The sequence below is a fragment of the Dipodomys merriami genome, unplaced genomic scaffold (assembly GCF_024711535.1).
Source record: "Dipodomys merriami isolate MVZ:Mamm:240054 unplaced genomic scaffold, mDipMer1.0.p SCAF_17, whole genome shotgun sequence".
NCBI lineage: Eukaryota > Metazoa > Chordata > Mammalia > Rodentia > Heteromyidae > Dipodomys > Dipodomys merriami.
This window is the reverse complement of record NW_027203048.1, coordinates 19316491-19341121: the sequence shown is the minus strand read 5'-3', so window position 1 is coordinate 19341121 and position 24631 is coordinate 19316491. Positions and strand designations below refer to the sequence as shown.

Below are 24631 nucleotides of genomic sequence, written 5' to 3'. Positions count from 1 at the left end.
TTAAGAACTCCTGCTTTGAAAAAGGGACCATGCACTCTCAGCACCAAAACAGCAAAGCTGAATTAACTTTAAGGTGATGCTGGATTAACTAATTTTAGATGCACAATATAACAATTTGGTTGTAGGTAGTAAAGTTGAAGAAAGGTCTACTTTGTACCCCAGAAATTCCATTCGTATTTAAATGCCATAGAGAATAAATCTCAGAGCATTTAAATAAGGAGACCAGTTAGGCTATGTGTTCCACCATTGTTTGCAGAGGAAAAACATGTTTATAAGGTAAAATTAAGCAAATTGGGGGTTATGCTGCAAAGTAAAACAATACAGCAGCTAAAACAATTGGACTAGATCTATTAATACTAACATGAGTAAACTGCAAGGAAATGTTGAATGTTTAAAAAAATGTGGGCTCTAAAGTGTCTCAAGTGATAAAGCACTTGCCTAGCAAGTACATGGTGAGTTCAAAAACCAGTACTGCCACAAAATAATAATTTTTTAGGGATAGTCTTATACCAAATAGGTTAACAGGAAAGTCCAGCCCCCAAAAGTAGTACATACTATTTCTGCATGTTTACCTACATATTTGTTAACTTATTTTTGTGACAGTACTGGGCCTTGAACTCAGGGCCTCGAGTGTTCCTTTACCTTTTTCTACTTAAGACTCTTCTACTCTATCATTTGAACCACAGCTCCACTTCTGACATTTTGCTAGTTAGTTGGAGATAAAAGTCTCAAATTTGTCTGTCTGGGCTGACTTCAAATAGAAATCCTTAGATCTCAGCCTCCGGGGTACTTAGGATTACAGGCCATCGGAGATCAGCTTAAAGTAATTTTTAAAAGTAATTTTAATGAACAGGAAATTTTAATTTGAATATAGATATGTTAACAATTCTCTCTAAAGAAGAAGAGAGAAAAAGGAAACAGTGAGACAGAAGAATAAATGCTGTAACTTTTTTTTTTGCAAAGAAAGGAAAGAAAGAAGGAAAGAATAAGTAAATGCTAAATATGGTGAAATAGCAACTCTTAACAATCTGAGTAGTCAGTCAATCTCAGTAGTAAGTGTTCATCTTCTTTGAAGGTTGTTTTGTTTTGTTCTGTTTTAGTGCAACTACTATGATTGAACTCAGAGCCTGGGGGCTGTTCCTTAGTTTTTTTGCTCAAAGCTGGTGCTCTGTCACCTCTGGCTTTTTGGCGGTTAACTGGAGAGAAAAATCTATGCACTTTCCTGCCTAGGCTGGCTTTGTGGGGAGGGGAGGTGTCCGGTCGTGGGGCCTGAACTCTGGGCCTGGGCGCTGTCCCTCAGTTCTTCAGCCCAAGGATACCACTCTACCACTTGAGCCACAGCGCCACTTCCGGCTTTTTTCTTTTGGCTTATGTGGTGCTGAGGAATCGAACCCAGGGCCTCATGCATGCAAGGCAAGCGCTCTACCACTGAGCCACCTTCCCAGCCCCCTGGGCTGGCTTTGAACCTTAATCCTTCAGATCTTAGTCTCCTGAGTAACTAGGATTACAGGCAGGAGCCACCAATGTCCAGCTTTTGGTTTTGGTATACTTAAACTACTTTATTGTTGTTGATTTCAAATGATGGACTGGACTGGGAATGCAGCTCAATGATAAATTGCTCTCCAGTTGTGTATGAGACCCTGAATGTGAACCCTGCAGAAAGGCAGAAGGGAAAAAAGATGATGGCCATCTCACCAGCAAAGAGCTTCACTTCGCGTCCGTCGTGGCCTTTCTTCTATAGGAATTTCAGGGTTTTGTTAATGATTAATATTTAACTCAGCACATCCTAGAATTAAATGCTAATACTCACCTATCTTTATTCCAACACAAGCTATTTGTCCTCAGTATCGCATCCACCTATTATTGCCCTTGCTCTTTCCTGGATGATAATAGCTCCAGGAGAAAGAGTAAGAAGGTAAGGGAGAAAAACATGAAACAGAGCCTTGTAAGACATGAAGAAACACTTACTCTGAGATCGCACACTCTGACTCTTCTGTGTTTCTGTCACTTCGGGCATTCTGATTCATTCTGACCGTCTCCTCCAGATACAAGTCATTTAGCCAGTTGACAGGAGGAACAATTACTGGCTGGCTTAAAAGATTGGATGATTTCTCTGGTATCTATTTGCCTGCAGGTCTGGCTCTCTGACAAATCAAGGCAGATCAATCTGTACCCTAAAGAGTAAAATGGGAGGATATGATTATTTTCTGGTTCAATAGAAAAGCATTTCATTTCAAAGGGCTGCTGTAACATGTTTCTTTTGAGAGTCCCTGAGAATGGGTCAGATCCAAAGAGAGCAAAAGATAGGCTCTCAGGACAGCTGGCTTTGTTTCCCACCTAAAGTTTGGGGATGGAGACAAGAAGTGGGAATAAACACAGTACTCTCCAGGGAGGAGGAAGACTCTGTATCTCATGTTTAAGAAATACTTTTATTTTTCCTCCTTACAAGCAGTGATTTTTGTGTGTGTGTATTCAAGTTGGCCATAGGGCTTAAACTCAGGGCCTGGCCACTGTCCCTGAGATTCTTTTTGCTCAAAGATAGCACTCTTACTACTTGAACCACTGCTCTACTTCTAGCTTTTTGGTGGTTAATTGGAGGTAAGAGTCTCATGGACTTTCCTGCTACACTGGCTTCAAATTGCAATCCTCAAATCTCAGCTTCCTGAGTAGCTAGGATTACAGGCATGAGTTATAGCAGTGAGTCTTTTAAAATACCTACTGAAGATTTGGGAGGATGGGAAACCTAATTCTACTGGCAGCTACAGAAGGTTCTAGAAAATTTAGTCCCTGCTACTTAACGGATTAAGACAAAAGAGTATCCCCAGTCCAGAAGTTCAAGGCCAGCTAAGGCACCATAACAACATAGCAAGATATCTACCTCAAAACAATAACAAAAAAATCTAGTAAATTACCATGAAAAGAATCTGAAAGGTTAAAAATAAACTTTGAAACAACAAGGGTGGGGAAATTTAGGACCTGTTTGTTAGCTGACAGTCTGGTGCCCTTTGCTTGCAAATAAATTTGCTTCATAAGATACGTTGTCACAAGGTAACCACAGGAGAAAAACCCCTGGTAGGTTGAAGGCATCTTGAGTGAGATCTGCTCTCTGAAATGTACTTGAATACATGGACCCAATCTTTAGAATCAGGCCCAATCCCTCTTCCTGCACATTTTCCATCCCTTGGTCCTGGACACAACTGTTGATACCTAGCGGCTGGAATGTTGTCACAGTATGGGGGGCTTTGGAGCCGGCTGCTGGGGGTCAGTTATCAGCTGTATGTATATCCACAACAATCACATTTCTCCTTGCCCCTCTTCCCAACAGCACTCTTGATGAGCACCATATATACATTTGGCTCCTATATGTCCCCAAAGGCTCATATAGCAATGGCTTAGGCTCTGGCTGGTGGTACTGGTAGGAAGTAGTGTAAACTGCAGGAGATGAGATGGGGCCTGATGAAAGACATAGGCCCAAGAGGATGTACCCTAAAGCACACACATTCTCTCTCTCCATCCCTCTCTCCCCTTCTCCCTCCTTTTCTCTCCCTCTCCCTCTCTAACTCTCTCTTCTTCCATCCCTCCCTCTCTCATTCACTCTTATCATCACTCTCTCTATTTCCCTTTCTCTCCTCTCCCACCTCACCTCCCCTTCCTACATAATACACTTCAACCATAATGTTCTGCCCTGCCATGATCCCAAAGTGATTAGACCACATAACCATGGACCGAATCCTCTCAAATCATGAGCTAAAATAAACCTTTCTACTTGTTGACTTTCTCAGGTATTTTGTCACAGCAGCAAAAAGTCAACACAGTGTAGTAACGGACAAGACACCAGAAGGCAAGAGTTCTGATTCTCTCTGTGGCAAGCACCAGCTGGGATGAGCAACTGATTTCTCATTGCTGCCTTTTGATTTCTTCCTCTGTGAAAGGGAGTTTCATTTTTCATGCTCTATTTACTCTACCAGGTTAGGAAAACACTAGAGAAATGAATAGGAGGGCATGTTGACTGATAAAACACAAGGAAGGAATATATATGACTACTGTTAATTTATTAACTTTCCTCTAATGCCTACAAGCTCTTGGACACATAAATATAGAAGACTCTGTTGTGATCAGACCCAAAATGCAGCAAGGAAACCTACATGAGCCCTCTGAAATAAGCTTCAGGTTGCACAAACCACCACTAGGGTGGCATAATATATTGCTAAGAATGGTGGTCCCATAAGTTGAAGTTTAAGACATTTTCAAGTATACTGTAACTTCCATCAGGAACACATTGCATAAATACAATGCCTTTCATCCTGAAATTAGAAACTGACCAAGTACAATAGTCCTGCCTTATCTTTGAGCTGCCCCCAAGGTAAACTACAGAACAAGGTATTACCATGTAATAAAGTATTCTCAGGGAGATATTATGTTTGTGTAGCTTTTTATTACAGTATATTCTTGTAATTGTTCAAATTACTATTAGCCATTGTTGCCTGTCTCCTATTGTGTCCAATTTAGAAAATAGACTTTATTACAAGAATGTGTGTAGGAACAAATATAGTATATATTGTGTTCAGGGCTATCCAGAGTTTTAGACATCTACTAGAGTTCTTGGAACATATTTCCTGTGGAAAAGAAAGGCTTATTATATATTGGTTCATTTACATTATTTACATTTGATTTTGTCCATTTTTTATCTTCATAAAAGAGGGTAGAGGAACAAATACATTTTGTTACTCTCACTTTAAAAATGCAATTAAGTCTGAGCACTGGTGGCTCATGCCTGTCATCCTAGCTACTCAGGAAGCTGAGATCTCAGGATCACAGGTTGAATCCAGTGTGGGTAGAAAAGTTCTGTGAGACTCTTATCTCCAATAAATTACTCTGAAAACAAAACAGAAGTGCACTGTGGCTTAAACGGTAAAACATTAGCCTTGAGAACAAAGAAATTCAGAGACGGCTCCCAGGACCAACACAAAAGCAAAACAAAACAAACAATTATAAGGCTGGACAATAATGGCTCATGCCTGTAATCCTAGCTACTCAGGAGGCTGAGATAGGAGGATTGCAAATCCAACCCAGCCAAAACAGGAAATTCCATGAGTCTCTCTCCAATTAACTACCCAAAAAAAAGCTGTGGCTCAATTGAGTGGGAGAGGACTAGACCTGAACTAGACTTAGTGCTCAGGTCCTGAGTTCAAGTCACACACAAAAATTGCAACACGTTATTAACCAATTGGGTGTTTTCTCACATTATGTTGAAAATTGAAAAGTAGCCAAAACTATTAAAACTTTATTGCAAAAGAAGATGGCCATTAAAAATTTGTTTTTGTTTTTGTGTGAAATGGAGTCTTGATGTTACCCAGGCTGGGTATATCCCCTCATCTCAGACTCCCCAATTTTGGGGATTACAAACATGTACACTCGACTCAGCTGGAAATGCCTCTACTTATGAATAGTTTGTGATTGTTAAGACTGGGATAATAATACCTCCTGTTATTGTTGTCTACTAGACAGTCCCTGCAGGAATGATATTCACAAAGTAAATTGTAATAGTTCATTTGCAACAACACTTCCTGCTGGGAAAGACTTCTGAACACCCTGCTTCACATCCTTGAGCAATTTGGAGATGATTAATTACCACTCCTGCTCAGAGGATGTAAATATAGGCAACTAGGGAAAAGGCATTTATTGATATTAAAGGGATTTTGTTTCGATTTTTAAAAAGTGGGTCATCTCCCTAGTTATGGTGAGACTAGAACTCTCAAGCCATTTGATTCCAGGAAGATTACTATGTTTTTGTTCTTACTGTTTCCTCAGCTTGGAGTCTCCAGCACTTTTTATTTTTATTGTTTTCATGCCTATACTGGAGCTGGAACTCAGTACCTGGCACATTTCCTTAGCTTTTTAGCTCAAGGATGATGTTGTACCATTTGAGCCATACCTCCACTTCCAGGGGGTTTTTTGTTAGTTAATTGGATATAAGTGTCTCTCAGATTTGTCTGTTATGGCTGACTTTGAACTTCGATCCTCAGATCTTTCCTGAGAAGCCAGAATTACAGGTGTGAGCCACTGTCACATGGCTGTCCAACTCTAGATCTATGAAAACCTTTCATAATGCCACCTCTGCTGCTGCCTCCCATTCAACCCCAACTCAAATGATTCCCTCCCCTCCAGGCTCTCCTAACCACCCTTCAGTGTCTGTGCATAAAGTCTGGCACTCTTTGCTTTCCAGTTATTTGTCCCACCGATAATTCTATGTCCCCATATTACTGATATTTCTCTCTCTTCCTCCACACACATAGACACAGCACCTACATAATTTTTGTACATGCTAAATACACATTAAATATTAATTGACCTATTACAAATGTCATCATACAGTCATCTAATAAGCATCTATTAAATACTTCCCACATGACAAGGATGAACCAAACCCTTAAACAGGAAAAAGATAACAAAGATAAGTAATGGAGACAGTCATGCTGATAGAATTACAATATCTTGTAATAAAGTACTCTGATAAAAATAGAAGAAAGTAAGGCCAAGTGCAAAGATTCATACCTGTAATCCCAGCTATGAGGGAGGTTAAGATCAGGAAGATCATAACAACACCCAGAAGAAAAAGCGTAGCCATGGTAACACACACCTATCATCCTACCCACATAAGAAATGTAAATAGGAGGAACTCAGTCCAGTCTGGCACAGGCAAAAATATATGACCTTATCTGAAAATAGCTAAAGCAAAAAGGCTGTGGGGTGTGACTCAAGTAGTAAAGCACCTGCCTAGCAAGGATGACATGCTGATTTCAAATCCCACTTCCAAAAAAAAAAAAGATAAAATAAAAAGCTGGGTGTAGTGGACCATGACTGTATTCCCAGCCCTAGGAGGCTGAAAGTTTCAGGCTATGTAGTGAGATCCTACCTTTAAAAAGTAAATAAAACCACAATGTATGTGCAGGTGCATGCAAAATAGCGAGGGAGCCCAAGGAAGGGAGAAACTGCTGCTAACAAGAGTTGATGGTGGCCTCTCAAAAGAAGGTAGCTGCAGGCTTCAACATTTGATGAGGGGAATTCACCTTCATCAAATCATTTGAAATAAATAGGAATCATTTGAAAAAAGGTGGGGGTGTGAGAAGAGTGATGAGGAAAGGTATGATTGGACCTCTGATCCCCAGAGGTGAGTGCGGGAAATAGGCTGGGGAGAGATGGAGCCAGACTGTGCGGTGATTTCAATGCAGGAGAGAAGCTTGCCTTAACGCAGCAGGCAGCCAGTTCCAGGCTTGGCAGCAGGGCCACAAGTGGGTCAGAGTTCAGTTTTAGCAGGATCCGGCTGGCTAGCCACTTTGTAGCACACCACAGCTTCTGGCCCTGGTTTCTCTTCTGCCGCAGGCACTGGTGCTTCAATGCTCAGGAGAATTTAGAGTTGATAATGGCGAATGCCCAGGAACTATGATTTCCCTCTTAGCCTTCAGACCAAGTAATCACACCGTCAGGCTATAAATTTACTTTTGCATACTTTCACATAGGCAATCACAGTAAAACAAATGCTGTGAATTAATGTTGCCCTAAAACATTAACCAGTACAATAATACTGTTTTTATGAAAAATCAGTGAAAAGGAAGGAGGGGAGGGTCAAAAGAAATGTATCAATACAGTAGTGTAATTAAGGAGAACTCTGTCAGCTTTCTGTTGTCTTATTTTATGACACAAGGTTTTCCTATGTAGCCCATACTGGCCTCAAACTAATGATCATCCTACCTGAGCCTCCTGTGTGCTGCTATTACAGGCATATGTCACTATGCCTGGCTGCCTTATTTATTTTTTCAACCTAGGTGGGATAGCTATAGATGGAATTTCTTTCAAGAGGCAAAGGGAGCAGTTGTTAGAAACCCTGTAGACATGGCAACACGGCCTCATGTATTTCACAGACCCTACAAGGAGTAAAACATCCTACAAGTTACCGAAGACAGGAAAAGAAGGGAGGGTTAGCCAGCTCAGTGGTACTACAATGAAATACCTGAAGCTAGCAACTTACAAAGAAAAAAAAGGTTTATTTAGCTCAAGTTTGGAAGTTCAAGATCCAGCAGTGTCAGGGTCACTGCTCACATCTTCTGAGACAGAGCAATGGAGGGGTTCTCATTTCCACTCTGCTCCATCACCCATTGGCTAGTATACAGAGCCGGAAAAACCATTGCTGTGAGCGAACATGATTTTCTCACATACCGTGCTCTGTCATCAAAGACCACAGCATTCAGCAACCTGGAGTGCAAAGACTTCATCTAGTAGCCACTGTCTGCTTCCCTCCCAGAGTGCTTGGCAAAGGGTAGAGCTGACCAAGGTCTGTGTTTGCTCCAAAGATAACAGGACTGCTTGCCTAAGATAACAGGACTTTCAGTACAATGAACAGCTGGTGACTGTTGCAGCCGACGTTGTGTTGCTAGACTAGCGTATCCCAGACCCAGGTAATTTATAAAGAGCAGAATCTTATTTCTCACCATTCTGGTGGCTGGAAAGCCCAAAACTGAGATAATATCAGTTGTAGTTAGCTGGTGAGTCTTTTCTATGCATCCAAGATGGCAACTTGTATATACAACATCTTCCAGAGAGGAAGAATACCCTGTCCTCATGAATCTGAAATAAAGGACGAGAGTTCAACTTCTTCCTTACATGAGGGTGGAGCCCACAGACTGTGTCATCTCCTAGGTCTCACTGTTAAATTGAGAATCGAGTCTTCCCATGCATTTTGGAAAGAACATGATTCAAACCTTCCTGAAGGCAGACCTTGAGTAAGATTTCTTTTTTTACGTCCTAATAAAACTTTATTTGCAAAAAGAACAGTGAGCTAGCTTTCATGTATTTATCATAGTCTTCCAATCTCTCTATCAAAGGAGATTATTTCTTGAATGGTTAAAATAATGTCTCCTGAATAGCAATCAAATTCTCTGTATAAAGACAGTTGGTAGATGCTAGGAAACGTAGACACTTGAGAGGGAAGAAAGGACGGGTCTGGCCCTTTCTTGTAACTATGAATTTGATCTGCAAGATAAATGTGCCTTCCTCTTTGTCTCAAAATGGTTCTTTAGAGAGAAAAGACAAATTGAAAAGTAAAAATGAACCAAGATGGATTTTTAAAAGGGAAAAACAAAAATACACAAAAGGTTAGCCGACAAAACATAGTCCGAGCAAGGGTACTTGACCTGGTTCAGGCCCCACCTAAGGACCGGGAATAAGGTCAGGGAAAAGGAGTCCCTTCAGTGTGAGAAGAGCAGCCATACTGTGACAGAACAAGGGCGTGCCCTGTGGAGACACCTTCAACAGCTGCAAGAGAAGGAAACCCTGGTAGAAAACCCAGTTCCAGGCTGAGAGACATTTCACTGTGTGAAGGTAGAAATGGAAGGAGAAGAGAAAGTATTGTTTTCAGGATAATGACAAGATTTTTGTGATTCATGATCGGCCTAGAAGGATGGTGGGAAAGTACCATCCCAAGGCCCAGGAATTTGCTGAGCGTAAACAGCTATCACTGTCTCTCCAGAATATTATTCCCCTGAATCTAGTGCTGCATGAAATTGACATCATAAGTGTCTTCCTGCAACCATTTGTGTGAAATTGTGTATTAGCAATATGGAAAGCCTGCAGCATAAACATGGCATTTCTTCTCTTTTTAATGACAATAGTTTAGTGCACAAAATCTGTCTGATGATGAGAGATAATAACTATCCACACTGGTCATTTTTAATTCTTTTTCGGAAAGTTCTCACTTCTACCAAAAACTTTTTCAGGCCAACCTGAAACAAAAAAGCACAGTTACTCTCTGAAACTAACCCTCCTCTTGGACTTGGTGAGTTAGAGAAATCACTCATGTTCCTCTATTCTAGTCTGTGACAATGTCACCAATAAGGGATTCAGGGCAAGGGAAATGGGCAGATGTCCTTGGCTTCCAAAAGTTTGGCTCTGGACCCCATCAGAGAACTTGCCAAGATTAACCAGACCAACCCTCAAAAAAATAACATGGTTAAAGACACAGAAAGGTTGCCATGTGCCTAGTGTCATGCAGTAACTTTATTGCTTTGTTGCCAACTCATACACAAATTATTGTAGGTGGGTTAAGATCACTGAACCCAAAAGAATGAGGTCCATACACTCTGTAATGAAACCTGACAGAAAGTCTAGGATCTCTTTTTTTTTTTTTTTGAAACATCTGTGGATGGCCATTCTGGCATGAAATCAACTTACTAAAATGTTTTTTCCCCTCTCATTCCCAACTATGTATCAATTTTCTAACCTAACACTATTGCTGTTCCAACTGCTTACCAAAGTATGCTAAGCTAGGCCAAGTATAGGCAAAAATTTACAGTAGATCAAGTCTGCCTGAGAGACTTGGTTTTCCTGCATGATTTTGCTTAGTGCTAGTTACCTTTTGCTGCTCCATGCTCAACAGAATACAACCTGGAACCAGGCACTGGTGGCTCATACCTATAATCCTAGCTACTCAGGAGGCAAAGATCTGAGGATCTTAATTCGAAACTTGCCAGGCAGGAAAGTCCATGAGACTCTTATCTCTTCATTTAACCACCAAAAAAGAAGCTCAAGTGGTAGTGTACAAGTCCGCCTTAAATGAAAAAGCTAAGGGACAGTGTCCAGGCCCTGAGTTCAAGTCCCAATAACTGGCATAAATAAATAAATAAATAATAACCTGGGTACTCAGGTAAAAGTGCCACTTCCATGGTAATGTGCCTCTAAATGCTTCAGAACCTTGTTCCATTTTTAGAATTACTTCTTTATATTCTCTTCTTCAGAGCTTTTCTGGCAAACAAGCTGATGACTCTTAATGAATGCAGACATTAAAAATGGATTCTGGTATAACTTTAATGATTCCTTTCACTTTTGTAAAACAAAATTAAAAAGTGGGACCAATGTCTCATCCACAACGCTTTTCTAAAGATAGCAGAGGTAGGATTTGAAATTGCTTGACTCAAGATCCAATTCTCCCACTGTTGCAAATGGCTGGGATCACATCAAAAAATATAGTTCCTAAAAGCACGACAGCTCTTTTGACCTGTTGTCCTCCATCCTTCTCTGATAATAATTTGTTTTGAAATTAAAAATTGAGCAAGAAATGTCTGGTGACTCTTTGCAATATCTACTGAACTTTCTGACTTTCCATAGAAGATTCATGATATAAAATAGCAAATTACTTCCATTGCCTTTAACCTGAGAGGTTGTCACTGTATCACAACAAGCCTGAATAAGAATCATCTCCCCAAAAAAGAACCACCTTTCATATCTGCTTGTATATACTTCTCTAGATCACATATTCCAGAGTACAGACAGGCTTAAGGAGGTTTCCAGCCAGCTGAGCACAGTATGTCCAAGATTGTCCAATCAAGTTGCAAGCTATCAGAAACATTTGAATAAACAGCCATGGGCTGGTGATTCCTGCTCCGTGAGCCATGCTGGTAGAACAGGGTCCTGATGCTGTCTCTTCAACTCCTCAAGGTATTCTCAGCCCAAGTCCCAACAGATGGACTGTGTTAGGAATGCTGCCCTATGTTTGATTTGGAAAGATACTCTGGCAACTTAGTAAGTACACTTTGCATGAAAGAGAAAGTAGAACCTGTCTTAGTATGGTTCCAGAAAAAATATATATACATATGTATATCAGTGAAGAAGATGCTGGCCTTTTTCTCCCTTGCCTTGTCTTTTTTATTATAAGTATTATAGCTGTAATTATAAAGGTGATGTACAGAGAGATTACAGTAATATAAGTCAGAGAATGAGTTCACTTCTTTTTGGACAATGTCACCCCTTCCTTCTCTCTATCCCTGTTTTCCCTCCCATCCCCACTTATAAGTTGTACAGTTGGTTTTCAACATAGTGTCTAGTGAGTATCACTGCTGCATGGTCCCCATTTCTGTGCCCCTATTACTCCCTCAAAGACAGATAAATGAACAAACAAGACAAAAAGGAAAGAAAAAAACTCGTTTCTATTTTCTGGAGTTCATTGCAATAAATACTATTTTATGTTAGTGGAGGCACAGAGACATTACACCTTTGTGTTCCTCCCCTAAAAGTATCCTCCTTCGGTTTTATTGTGTATGAAAGCCTAGAGTCCTGTTGAATTTGTCGTGTCCCAGTGTATTTTAGATCTAGATTCTGCATATTAGAGAAAACAAGTGCCATTTGTCTCTCTGGGCTTGGCTTACCTCACTTAACATGATTTGTTGTAGGTCTATCCCTGCAAATGGCATATTATTCTTTCTAATGGCTATATAAAATTCCATTGTGTATAGGTATAACATTTTAATAAGTTTTTTATGGTGAAAATACTGTACAGGGGGGTTACAGTTACATGAGCAAGGTAATGAGTACATTTCTTATCCAGCATTGTTGCCTCCTCCTTTGTCTTTCCCCTATCACATTTTTGATCCACTCATCAATTATGGGGCATTTGAACTGTTCCCATAACTTGGCTATAGTGAATAGTGCAGGAATGAACATGCAAATGTCTTTATGGTATCTTGGCTTGTGATGCTCTGGGTAGATGCCCAGGAGGGGTATGTATGGCTGGGTCATAGGAAAGATCTATGTTTAGTTTCTTCAGGAACTTCCAGGTTGCTGTCCAGAGTGGTTGTATTAGTTTACATTCCCACCAACAGTGCAATAGGGTTCCTTTCTCCTCACATCCCCACCAGCATTTGCTGTTCTAATTCATGATGTTGGCCTTGTCTCTTTTTTTGTACATTTTATTGTAAAAATGCTGTACAGAGGGGTTACAGTTACATGACCAAGGTAATGAGCACATTTCCTATTGAGCATTGTTCCCTCCTCCTTTGTGTTTCTCCCTATCATCCCTTCCCTCCCACCTCCACTACTATCCCCCAGCTTTGTCTTTTTTTGACCAATTTTTTTTATTGGTGATGGTCTAGGCTTGAACTCAGAGCCTTGGCACTGTCCCAGAGCTTTTTTGCTCAAGGATAGTGCTCTATCACTTCAGCCACAACTCCACTTCTGGATTTTCAGTGGTTATTTGAAGGTAAGAGTGTCATAGACTTCCCTGCCCTGGCTGACTTTGAACCATGATCCTTATATCTCAGCCTCCTGAGTAGCTAGAATTACAGGCATGAGCCACCAGTGCCTGGCATCTCTGCAGTTCTTTGAGAGCTAATGTGTGTCATGTTTTCTGGCTGCCTCACACCTTTTGTACCTTTGGCTATATTTGGGGAATTTCACACCTTACGCATGCTAACTCCCCAGAGTCAAGTCAGAAAATATGCTTCTTTAGAGATCTTGTAGTGAAGAATGCAGGCCTGAAGCCTGAGATGTAGCCAGATACAAATTAATCAGAAATAATGAACCAGAAGAAGGAAGTGATGCCCAGGACCCACTTACGATCAAGGGTGATGGGATACTTCCAATTGTCTGGATGACCAAGTTGTTGTAAGATCCATTTCTGCCCAGACATAGGAGTTCTGGCAGAGTTGAGAAGCAATTTGTGTTCCTGGCAGCCATTCTGTTCTCTGGGGACAAGCAAGGTCAATAGCGTCCTTATTAGGTCACTTGTGCATCACGGCATCAATCCTTGACCTCAGAAGCTTAGCCTTGAGCCTGCCTCTTAGCTTCTCCCAGCTACAGTATCTGTGCAAGCAATCATCCTTTTCATTAATTCCTTATCTGCTTAATTGGCTACAATCAAATGCTATCATTTATACCGAACTACTGTGTGTGTTCATGATAAATATTTTTGTTCTCCATTTTTACTGTGAAGAGATGGAAGTTGAAAGCTAATGTTACTAAAAAGAAGCAAAGTTAAGAAACTTGCTTAAAGATCCACAGATCAGTAGCAGGGGCAGGGTTTGAACTCAGGATTACCTGATATCTAAGCGGATGTCACTTCTAATTTAGTAATTAGAAAAAGTTACTAAATATGTCACACTATAGTTAACAAAACTCATGTTGAAATTTAATTTCTATTGTGAAATATTAAAAGAATGAAATTTTAGGGCTGGAAATGTGCCTAGCATGCATGAATCCCTGGGTTCCATTCTTCAGTATCACATAAACAGAAAAGTCAGAAGTGGTGCTGTGGTTTAAATGGTAGAGTGCTAGCCTTGAGCAAAAGAAGCTCAGGGACAGTGCCCAGGCCCTGAATTCAAGCCCTGGAACTGGCCAAAAAAAAAGGAATGAAAACTTAACCTAGGATATTGGTCTATGAGCTCTTTGGGGAGGTGAGACAGGGGTGAGTAATTGAGATTAAATGAGGCCAGACGAATGGGGACCCAATTTGACGGACTATGGCCCTGTCAAAAGAGGACGAAGTAGGATATTCAGGCTACTCAACTGAAACCAGGATAGTTGGCCTCACGACGTGATACCCTGTGCCTCTTTGGGAGCCAGCAGGGGATAGGTTGCAGCTACCCAATCTTGAACTTGCCAGCCTTTGGAACTGTGAACCATAGAAGCCTTTATTCTTTACAAATTTTTCAGTCTGTGGTGCTGTGAGTTATAGCACCAGAAAGCAGACTAAAACACCCTAATTATCAGGATACCTTTTTCTCTTTGCTTGTGCTCACTATTCCGACTTTACTGAGTGCTGATAAACATATGGGTGATGCTAAAGATAAACCAGCCTTGCAGATTTCACTGTTACCTTCAAATATTGCCATTCACAGATGCTGAGGGGTGGGACCACTGTCTGTGGATTGCTGAGAGGGTGGCCAACTGTTTGGGTTTTGTTTACCATTGCTTTTGATGAGTCACAGAGACTTATGCATAATTCATAAGCCTTAAGCCTGGAGAAAGTTCACTTGAACAATTTCTGCTCATTGGCTGCTGCAATCCAGAATTGAGATAAATAGCAGCAATAATGAAATACTTAACCCAACTTGTGTTTTCAGCCTATGTGAACGAATGTTCAAAGAACCAGAAATAGAGGTTGGACAAGTGTGCTTTAATTCACACTTCTTAAATGTATATTATGAAACAAAAATTGGACATATTGAAAGATGCACAACAAATTCGAAAGAATCCATTAGAAATCTGAAAATTCCAATTACCCTTGAAAGTGAAAAATAAAATAAAAGGAAAAAGGTCTCAGGAAGTCACCAGGCATTCCAGCAGCTGTGACAAAAATGTGAACTAACAGAAAATATCTTTCTTAAAGCACTCAACTTCCCATTCTTTCTCTTCATTCCTAAGTGGTACTTTCAACCTCTCCATAACTAGATCAAATTCTCTCTCCAAACTACACTCAACAATTTCCTCATTTTTACTTTAAGTCAAGGTTCATATGACTAATAGTAATTTAAGGTATTTCTATAATTTAATTTAATTTAAATATAATTTATTTTAATGTCTTCTATAGGTATTGCACTTAAGTCAATATCTTAAGGGATTATATTTTGTAATGGCTATCAGCCACTTACAGTCGTGCCAAAATCTTTTCTGTGTCTCATGCCGAAAGTGCCTTGTTATATATAAAAGAAAGTAAACACTGGGTGCCAGTGGCTTATGCCTGTAATCTTAGCTACTCAGGAGGGAGGTTGAGATCTGAGGATCATGATTTGAAGTCAACCTGGGCAGGAAACTCCATGAGACTTACTACTCAAAAAACCTGGAAGTGGTGCTGTGGCTCAAGTGAGAGAGCACTCACCTTAAGCAAAAGAGCCTCAGGGACAGTGCTCAGGCCCAGAGTTCAAGCCCCAGATCTGGCAAAAAAAAAAAGAAGTAAAATATTGATATGGTTAAGTGCATGTGTCAACTTGACTGGGTTATAAGGTGCCCAGATATAAACATTAGTCTGAGTGTGTCCGTTAAGAGTATTTCTGAATACAATTAACATTTCAATTGGTAGGCTAAGTAGTTTGTCCTCTGCAATATGAATGGGCCACATCCAAATAATAATGGCCTAAATAGTAGACTGAATAAGAAAATAAGAAAGAACTGTTTTTCTCTCTTCCTCTCTCCCTCCATCTCTCTCTCTCCCTCTCTTCCCCACTACCCACACCCTTTCTGTCTTTTTTCTTTAAGACCTGGTTTCAGATATAATCCAGGGCTGGCCTTGCTGCCTAGAACCAGCAGTTGTGTTGGCTTCCTGATCATAGCACATGCTGTAGTTCCCTTAGACGGCCACTTTGGAAAGGTTATTCTTCAAGTTTGTTTCTGTTCAGTAATGATTCTTTAAACCCCTTATCCTTTGATAAATTCTCTTCTCTTTAAAGTGGCCAGAGTAAATTTTATTGACCAGAACTAAGGAACTCTGACTAATTAAAAAAAAAAAATGGGTCAGAAGAGATTGCAGACGACAGACTTCAAAGACATGTGAGCCTCAGATTGGCCACCTGACCTGTTTGAGTTCGAAGTGACTGTGGGCATTATAAAACAATGGTGTACTAGTGAATCATGCTATGCCAGGTGATGATCAATATGAATGAGTACCTGTGGTAACTTGGAATAAAGGGCCTACGGAAGCAAAGTTTGTAGCTTCTTTTGATTGCTATAACACACTAGACTATGGAGCTAAGGAGCTAAGGGAAATATGGGTTTGAATGGCTGACTCTATTAGCATTCATAACTTACTTAAAAGATAGAAGGTATATAATGTTAAATACATTGTAATCACATATGAAGACAAGAATCTCATTGAAAACTGTTGATCAAAGAAAGAGAAAGCAATACGGTTATTCTGAATAAAATAGAATATATGCATGTCTGAAAGACCACAGTAAAAATACCTTGATGTAATTGATACACATTAAAAACAATAAATGACAGAAAAGTAAAATAGGCTCTTTTGGGGGTAGAGAACTAGCAGGAGGGGTTAGGCTAACAAAGACGGTGAATGAAGATAAATATGATGGATGACTCTTTGAATGTATGAAAGTAAACAATAAAATCTGTTAGAATTGTTTAAAGGGGGAATAGAGCATAAGGGAAAGTAGCAGAAGGGGGTAGGACTGTATAATCTAATGTATGCTAATTTTTTAAGACAGGCTAAAGAACTCTAGATTCTCAGAGGAAGGGATGATTGGGAAATAAGGAATTTCTAGGAGTCCCCCAGTTTTCCAGTGACAGTGGTTCTTCTAGATACTGAATCCAGGGTCTCAGGCAGGCTAACAACTTTGTTGGACTATGATTTTTGCCTTTCTAAAGAATTAGACTGTTTGGAAGTGGCGCTGTAGCTCAAGTGGTAGAGCGCTCGCCTTGAGCTGAAGAGCTAAGGGACAACGCCCAGGCCCAGAGTTCAAGCCCCATGACCGACAAAAAAAAAAAAAGAATTAGACTGTTTGAGTTCTCTCCTGAATCTACCATAGTTCAGTTAATACATTTGTGTGCACTTGCATACAACTCAACATATTTATTTACATATTTATAAACTAATTCTGAGTAAAGATCCACAAGCACAGCAAATCAACAAAAGACTTGATAAAGAAGATTGCATAAAACTAAAAGATTTCCACATGGCTAAGGATACAATTAACAAGCTAAAAAGACAGCCTATAAAATAAGAGGGTTTTGCCAGCTATACATCAGACAATGGCCTAATATTCAAAACATACAGAGAACTTAAAAAACTAAACCCTAAAAGGATCAACAACTCATTTAATAAATGGGCTAATGACCTAAATAGAGACTTCTCAGAAGAAGTAAAAATGGCCAATACATGAAGAAATGCTTAACTTCTCTGACCATAAAGGAAATGCAAATCAAAACCACACTGAGATTCTACCTGACCCAGTTAGAATGACCACCATCAAGGGAACAGACAATAACAGATGCTGGCATGGATGTGGGCAAAAGGGAACCCTAACATACTGTTTGGGGGAATGTAAACTTATTCAACCATTTTAGAAAGCAAAAATGGATGATCCTTAAAGAACCAAACATAGAACTACTCTATGATCCAGCTATTCAATTCTTGGACATTTATCCAACCATATTCATAGCAGTACGATTCCCTACAGCCAAGGTATGGAATCAGCCCAGCCCAGATACCCCTCATGGATGAATTGATCAAGGAAATGTATGTATGTATGTATGTATATATATATATATATATATATATATATATATATATGTATATACAATAGAAATTTACTCATTCATTAAGAGAGAATGATATTCAATTATTGCAAAGAAGTGGGAAGACCTGCCTAAGTATTCTTTCAGCCTCCCGTGCTAATAACTAAACAAAACCGCACAAAAACATTGAATATGTTAAAATGCATACCATAGTCAGTGGATATAGCGATCTTTTGAGCCTTTCCTTTTGAATAAGTATCCAAGAATAAGATATAACTATCCAGTATTTTTCTCAAGGGCTAGTCAAAATATTTCTTAATTGAAACCATTCGTATGCAGTCTACTTAATGTCACTTCTGATTTTTAAATTCTTCTAAGTTAAAAAATAATATAGCAAACTGGTAGTTTAGGCTGAATGACTTTTTGCAATAAAACTAACCAATAGCCCTGAGTAGATCAGTCTATGAGACTCAACTGCCTTGGATTATTGTACCATACAATACCAGTTTTTTAAAATCATTACTGTTAATATAGGTATAGCCATAGACCTACACTTTTTCCCTTGGTTCTGGAACCAATACATAGTTTTCTAGTTTGACTGAGAGTGTAAACTCCTTAAGCCTCAGTGCTGAGAGAATAATAATGCTACCCTCCCTATAAATTCCATCTGTAGAGAAGTTATGAAGATGAATGAAGCCATCCTGGGCCAATTTCCTGCCTTATGTAAATCTAAGACCCAGTTAGAGCACACAGGATTAGAACCGGAGGTGCTGTTTTTCACCTTCCCAGAGGAAAGTCGCTTTATCAAGGCAAACTTGATAGAATTTTGAAACCTAACAGCATCCATCTTACCAGCTATTGACTTTTTACAGTAAGTTGTGATATTTTCCCCATTATTTTATGCTCAGAGCCACAGAAGATGAATAAGTTAAGCAAATAGTGCAGTATTTACAGTTTCCTCTGTTGGTGAATATTGAAGTTCTTTTGACATCCAGCTCCTTGAGGACACAGAGAGCATTTTTCCTCATGCTCAGTGCACACACATGTCTGTGTACATACCCTCTGTAAGAACAAGGAGGAACGGAGGGCTCTAGTGATGAATCAGATTAGAGCATATGTTGTTTATGATTAAGAAGAGACCAGGGCCAGAAACAAGTACTGATTTTCTTGTAAGAAAGCAGCAGCAAAATATCACTTCCAAACTATGAGAAATATACTCCCCTCTCCAAGCTCAGAGGATGGATTCAGAGTCAAGAAGTACAGCACAAGTGAGACTTCAATGGCAGTCTTGAGTATCTGTCTGATGGCAGGCACACTCTGAGATTACAACAAGGAATTTTATATCTAGCACATGGGTCTCACTCCCCCATTTCCTCATCAGTGTGAATACTGTGGGTTTATATTCTCTCCCAGATATTGCCTGAATTATATTGCTTTCTATTGGATAATTCAAGTACATGCATCTCTTGAGGATGGTTGAATTTTAGAAGCAGGCTTTGTCTGTCCCCAACCCTTAGCTCTTTGGTGATGGGAAGGCTGTGTTGTGTGTGTGCTTTCTAGCACAGACCCATTTTATCTTATTTTATCACAGTCCATTCTTCCCCTGACTGCCCAGTCCCTTTGCTCATCAGGCCTGCTTATCTACATGCTTTTCAATCTATGAGCTTTGTCACATCCACAGGCCACTGTGCAAGCAAGCTCCCTGTCATTTTCTCCTCAGAACCAAATGCCTTGTCTTGAAAATGGACAACTTCATTTCTAACACAAATGACACTTGGGCTTTATCATGCTTGGATTAGGTTACCAACAAATCAGCTGTCACACATACACCAAGAAACCAGGAGAACAGAATTCCTTGAGGAATTCAAAGCCCACTGGAGAGATAAGCATGCAAGCTATCCTTTAGCACACAGGGCCCCCAGCCATGGCACAGGAAACACTCTTTATCCACTCACTGGTCCCTATCTGGCCATCCAGGAGGGATGCAACTTTCTCCAGACAGTTCAAGGACACCAATGAGGAAATGGGGGAGCAAGACCCATGTACTAGATATAAAATTTCTTGTTATAAACTCAGAGCATGTGCCTACCATCCTAGAGAATGAAAATATAAGACCTAAGGAAAACACCTGATATAATACACCAAAAAATAGAGGAAGGGAAAAGAATAGGGGATGGGATAGAGATGGAGATGGAGATGGAGATGGAGATGGAGATGGAGGAGAAATATGCCAGACCCCTCACACTGTAGAGAAATTCAAAGAGGCAAAATTAAAGAGATTTCAGGACTGTTGCAGGGCCTTGATTCCTCTTTGCAACATTGGTCAACTACAAAGAGCAGGTTTCCTTTGTATTGCTTTGGGCTATTCAGATGGTTTGTTTTTATTCTGTTTCCCTGTAAAGATAAGATGAGGTGGAACTTCCAGAGCAGGACAAGGCTTCTGGATAAAATCAGTCCTCAAGCTCTGAACCTACAAAGCCTTTTACCCCAACTGCCCATTAACAGCAAAGCTCAGAGCAGAGTTGGAAAAGGCTCACTTCAAAATGGTATTTGTGGGAAAATGGAAGGCCAAAAAAACATTAAGAAGACAACATTGTTGAGGCAGAAATAAGAGGAATATAGTTCAAGGTCAACCACAGAGCACAGTTAAATAAGACCATATCTCAAAAAAACAAAAACAAAAACAAGCTGGACATGGTGATTTATACCTGTAATCCCAGGTATGCATGATTAGGAGGACTGTGGTCTGATGTCAGTGTAAATCCTTATCTGAAAAACAATCTGAACCAAAACAGGATTGAGATGTAGCCAAAGTGGTTGAGTATTTGCCTAGCAAGTACAAGGCCCTGGAAAACAAATCTGGACAGTACAGCAGCTGCTTAAACTTCAACAACGACTATCTTCCCCCAAGATGGCTCGATTTTGCACTTCACACCCACCAAGAAGGCCATCACAAGTCAAAAACAGAAAGGAACAAATGCAGGTGAGGATGAGGAAAATTTGGAATCCCCATGTGCTCTGAATAGGGACACAAAATGATATAAGATCCAAGGAAGACAGAATGTGATTCTTCCAAAAACTAAACATAGAATTATCCTACAATCTCTTGGTTTCACTTTTAGGTACTTGCCCTAAAGAATTGAAAGCAAGATCTCAAAAGGAGATTTGTTTACTCATGTTCATTGTAGCACTATTCACAACAGCCAAGAAGTAGACATAATTTGTACATCTTGGCAGATAAATGGATAAGACGCTTATATATATGCATATATATGTATATATGTATATATATATATATATATATATATATATATATATATATATATATATATATATACCATGTCATGGAATATAACTCAGCCTTAAAAATGAAAGATATTCTGACACAGCCTACAATACCAACCAACCTTGAGGACATTGGGCTAACTGAAATAAGCCATGCACAAATCACAAATACCATATGATTCCATTTTCATAAGGCACCTAGTAAAGTCAAATTCATACAAAATACACTAGGGGTTGCCAGGGCCTTGGGTAAGGGAGGTAGATAAGGAATTATTGTTTGACAGGTATAATGTTCTAATTTTGTAATCTGGGAAGAATTCTGGAGATCACCTAACACAGTAGTATGAATGCAATTAACAGAACTAAGCATTTTTTAAAGTGGCTAAGTTTAGTTTTTTCTATGTATTTTTCCATGATTTAATTCTTTTTTTATTGTGAAAATACTGATTTAATGCTTTTTAAAATGCAGATTCTGATCCATCAGACCTGGGGTGGGTAAAGATTGTTCATGCCTTGTTTGTATAGGAGAACCCACATGGAGCAGTAAGGGAGAGATGCCTTTAAAATCCCAGAGTAGGCTCCATTCCATACTCAATCTCAACCTCTAGGGATTCCACCCTAGCAGACATAGGTGTCCTTGGAGCTAACTCACCAGGTGATTCTGGGGTGCAGAAAGTTTGAGGTTGCTGGTCTCCTCTGAATTGGTGTTCACTGTCAATTTATCTCCCCTACTGGTCAGCTCAGAGCAAGGTTCTCAACCCAAGCTGCACTCTAGAATCACCTGAGGAGTGGTTTAAAACACCTGCACTTTTCTACTACCATTTCTACCACCCAAGAGATTCTAAGGCTTGGCCCAGGTGGTTTGTAAAGCTACTCAAGTGGTTCTTATTGAAAACTGGACAAGATGCCTAAGTATTAGCTGGGCCCTCGGCTCTGCCTGTTTCTCTCCTGTCTGATTGTAACACACTCACACAGACAACCCTTCCCATCCTCCGAGCGTCCCCCATCCCCCACACTGAGGTTGATTTGATTGTACAAGTGTTCTGAGGCTGATGATTACGGAAGTGCAGTGCCATCTAATCAAGTACATCCTGCAGGTAGTAAATGCTGTCAGAAATCACAAATCTGATCCTTGTGTGCCAATTAGCTTTGTGCACAGACTTTGTTGATCTTTGGCCACAAACAAGTTTTCTTTAGTCTCATGTGTCATTCATTGCAAAGAAGCTTGGGAAAGGGCAAGGGACGTCAAGGGAATTTTGTAGATTGGCTTCTCAATTAGTGCACCATTCATTCACTCCTCCATTTTAAAATATGTGTGTGTCTTTAAATTTGGACCTATTACAGAAAATTACATATATACACAAACACACACCTATATATATATTATTTCTATATGGCTATATATATATATATAGAGAGAGAGAGAGAGAAAGAGAGAGAGAGAGAGAGAGAGAGAGAGAGAGAGAGAGAGAGAGAGAGAGAGAGAGAGAAAGGCTACTGTATTTCAGACACAATTTAAGGTGCTTGAAACACTCCCATAACTATGAAAGTTGCCCTTTCCCTGATTAGTATCAAAATCCACTGACTTCACATAAAAATGGCTAATAGATCTTATGTTGTCTATTTTTATTTTGAATTTTTTTCGATACTGAGAATCAAACCCAAGCCTTATGCATGCTAGGCAAGTGTCTTACCACTGAGCTATATTTCTGGCCCATTATTACATGCTTTTTATTGCAATTAAAGTGAAGTCTTTAAAAATAACTCCAGAAGATTTAGCTTGGCACGAGGAGCATGAATTCAAGGATAGCCTGAGCAAAACCCTGTGTTGTTGTTGTTGTTGTTGTTTGCCCGTACTGGAGATCAAACTTAGAGCCTGGGCACTGTCCCTGAGCTTCTCTATACTCAAAGCTAGTGCTCTACCACTTAAGCCACAGTGCCACTTCTGGATTTTTCTGAGAAGGTTATTGAGGTAAGAGTCTCACAGACTTTTCTGCCTAGGCTGGCTTCAAAAGTAATCCTCAGTTCTCAATCTCCTGAATAGCTAGGATTACAGGCATGAGCTACCGGTACCAGGCTGCAAAACTATTTCTTTTTTTTTTTTTTAATTTAATTTTATTTTATTTGTGAACATACTGTACAGAGGAGTTACAATTACATGGGCAGGATAATGCGTACATTTCTTACCAAGCATTGCAGCCTCCTCCTTTGTTTACCCTTCACATCCCTTCCCAGCCTCCCCCCTCCCCCCAATCCCAATCCTTCTCCTTCCCCCCCTACCCCCCCCCCCCCCCGCACCGACGTTGTAAAGCTCGTTTTGGACATGACAACTTGTGCTTCTCATTGTTGCAACAGGTCCACCTGTATCCTTAAACAACTGGTTTTTCCACATCTCCTCCACTAGTTATACTGACATCAAATATAGTGAAAGCAGGGGTTATACTGTGGGGGAGGGACATACAAAGCAACAAAGAGATAATCTTATAAATGCGTTAGAAACACATGCATGAAAGAAAAAAACATTAAAATACACATCTAAGGGTTCATTTTCCTGACATCACATTATCTGACCTTTTCCGCTTGACTCATACATATACTAGATATTACAAATAAGGGAAACCATGGGACCTATGTTTCTTTGGGCCTGGCTTACTTCACTTAATATAATTTTTTCCAAGTTTTTCCATTTCTTAACAAATGGGGCAATGTCATTCTTTCTGATGGAGGCATAGAATTCCATGGTGTATATATACCACATTTTCTTGATCCATTCATCTACTGAGGGGCATCTGGGTTGGTTCCATATCTTAGCTATGGTAAATAATGCTGCAATAAACATAGTTGTGCTGGTAGCTTTAGTGTGGTCTTGTTTGTAAACATTTGGGTAAATGCCCAAAAGTGGGATTGCTGGGTCATAGGGGAGTTCTATGTAAAGTCTTTTGAGGAACCTCCATACTGCTTTCCAAAGTGGTTGAACAAGTTTACATTCCCACCAACAATGAAGTAAAGTTCCTTTCTGTCCACATCCCCTCCAGCATCTGTTGTTGTTAGAGTTCTTGATTTTGCAAAACTATTTCTAAAAAAACAAAAAACTTTGTAACACAGACATGGAACAAGAAAAAAGCATTCATTTACATGACTATCAGAGTCATCTTTGTGCTGGTCAAAGACACATTTTAAAGTAATTCTAAATGACTTGATTACCAAATCAAAATCACTTGATTGAAGAAACTGTGAGAGTCATTGTAAGCTAGCTCTCAGCAACATAAGCTATGTCTTCTGTTAGACCTTTCTGTCGTCTCTGGAGCACAGGGTCAGGTGGGGTTAAGGAGAA

At 39.8% G+C, this 24631-nt stretch overlaps 1 long non-coding RNA gene across 1 annotated transcript in view; it reads right to left on the bottom strand.

Annotated features, from left to right (window-relative positions):
• The window catches only part of LOC138829024 (uncharacterized), a 143274-nt gene that overhangs the window by 37786 nt on the left and 80857 nt on the right, over nucleotides 1-24631 (bottom strand). Inside the window, exon 3 of the long non-coding RNA XR_011372470.1 lies at nucleotides 1969-2174. This is a non-coding gene — a long non-coding RNA (uncharacterized lncRNA). The remainder of the gene's footprint in view (nucleotides 1-1968; nucleotides 2175-24631) is intronic.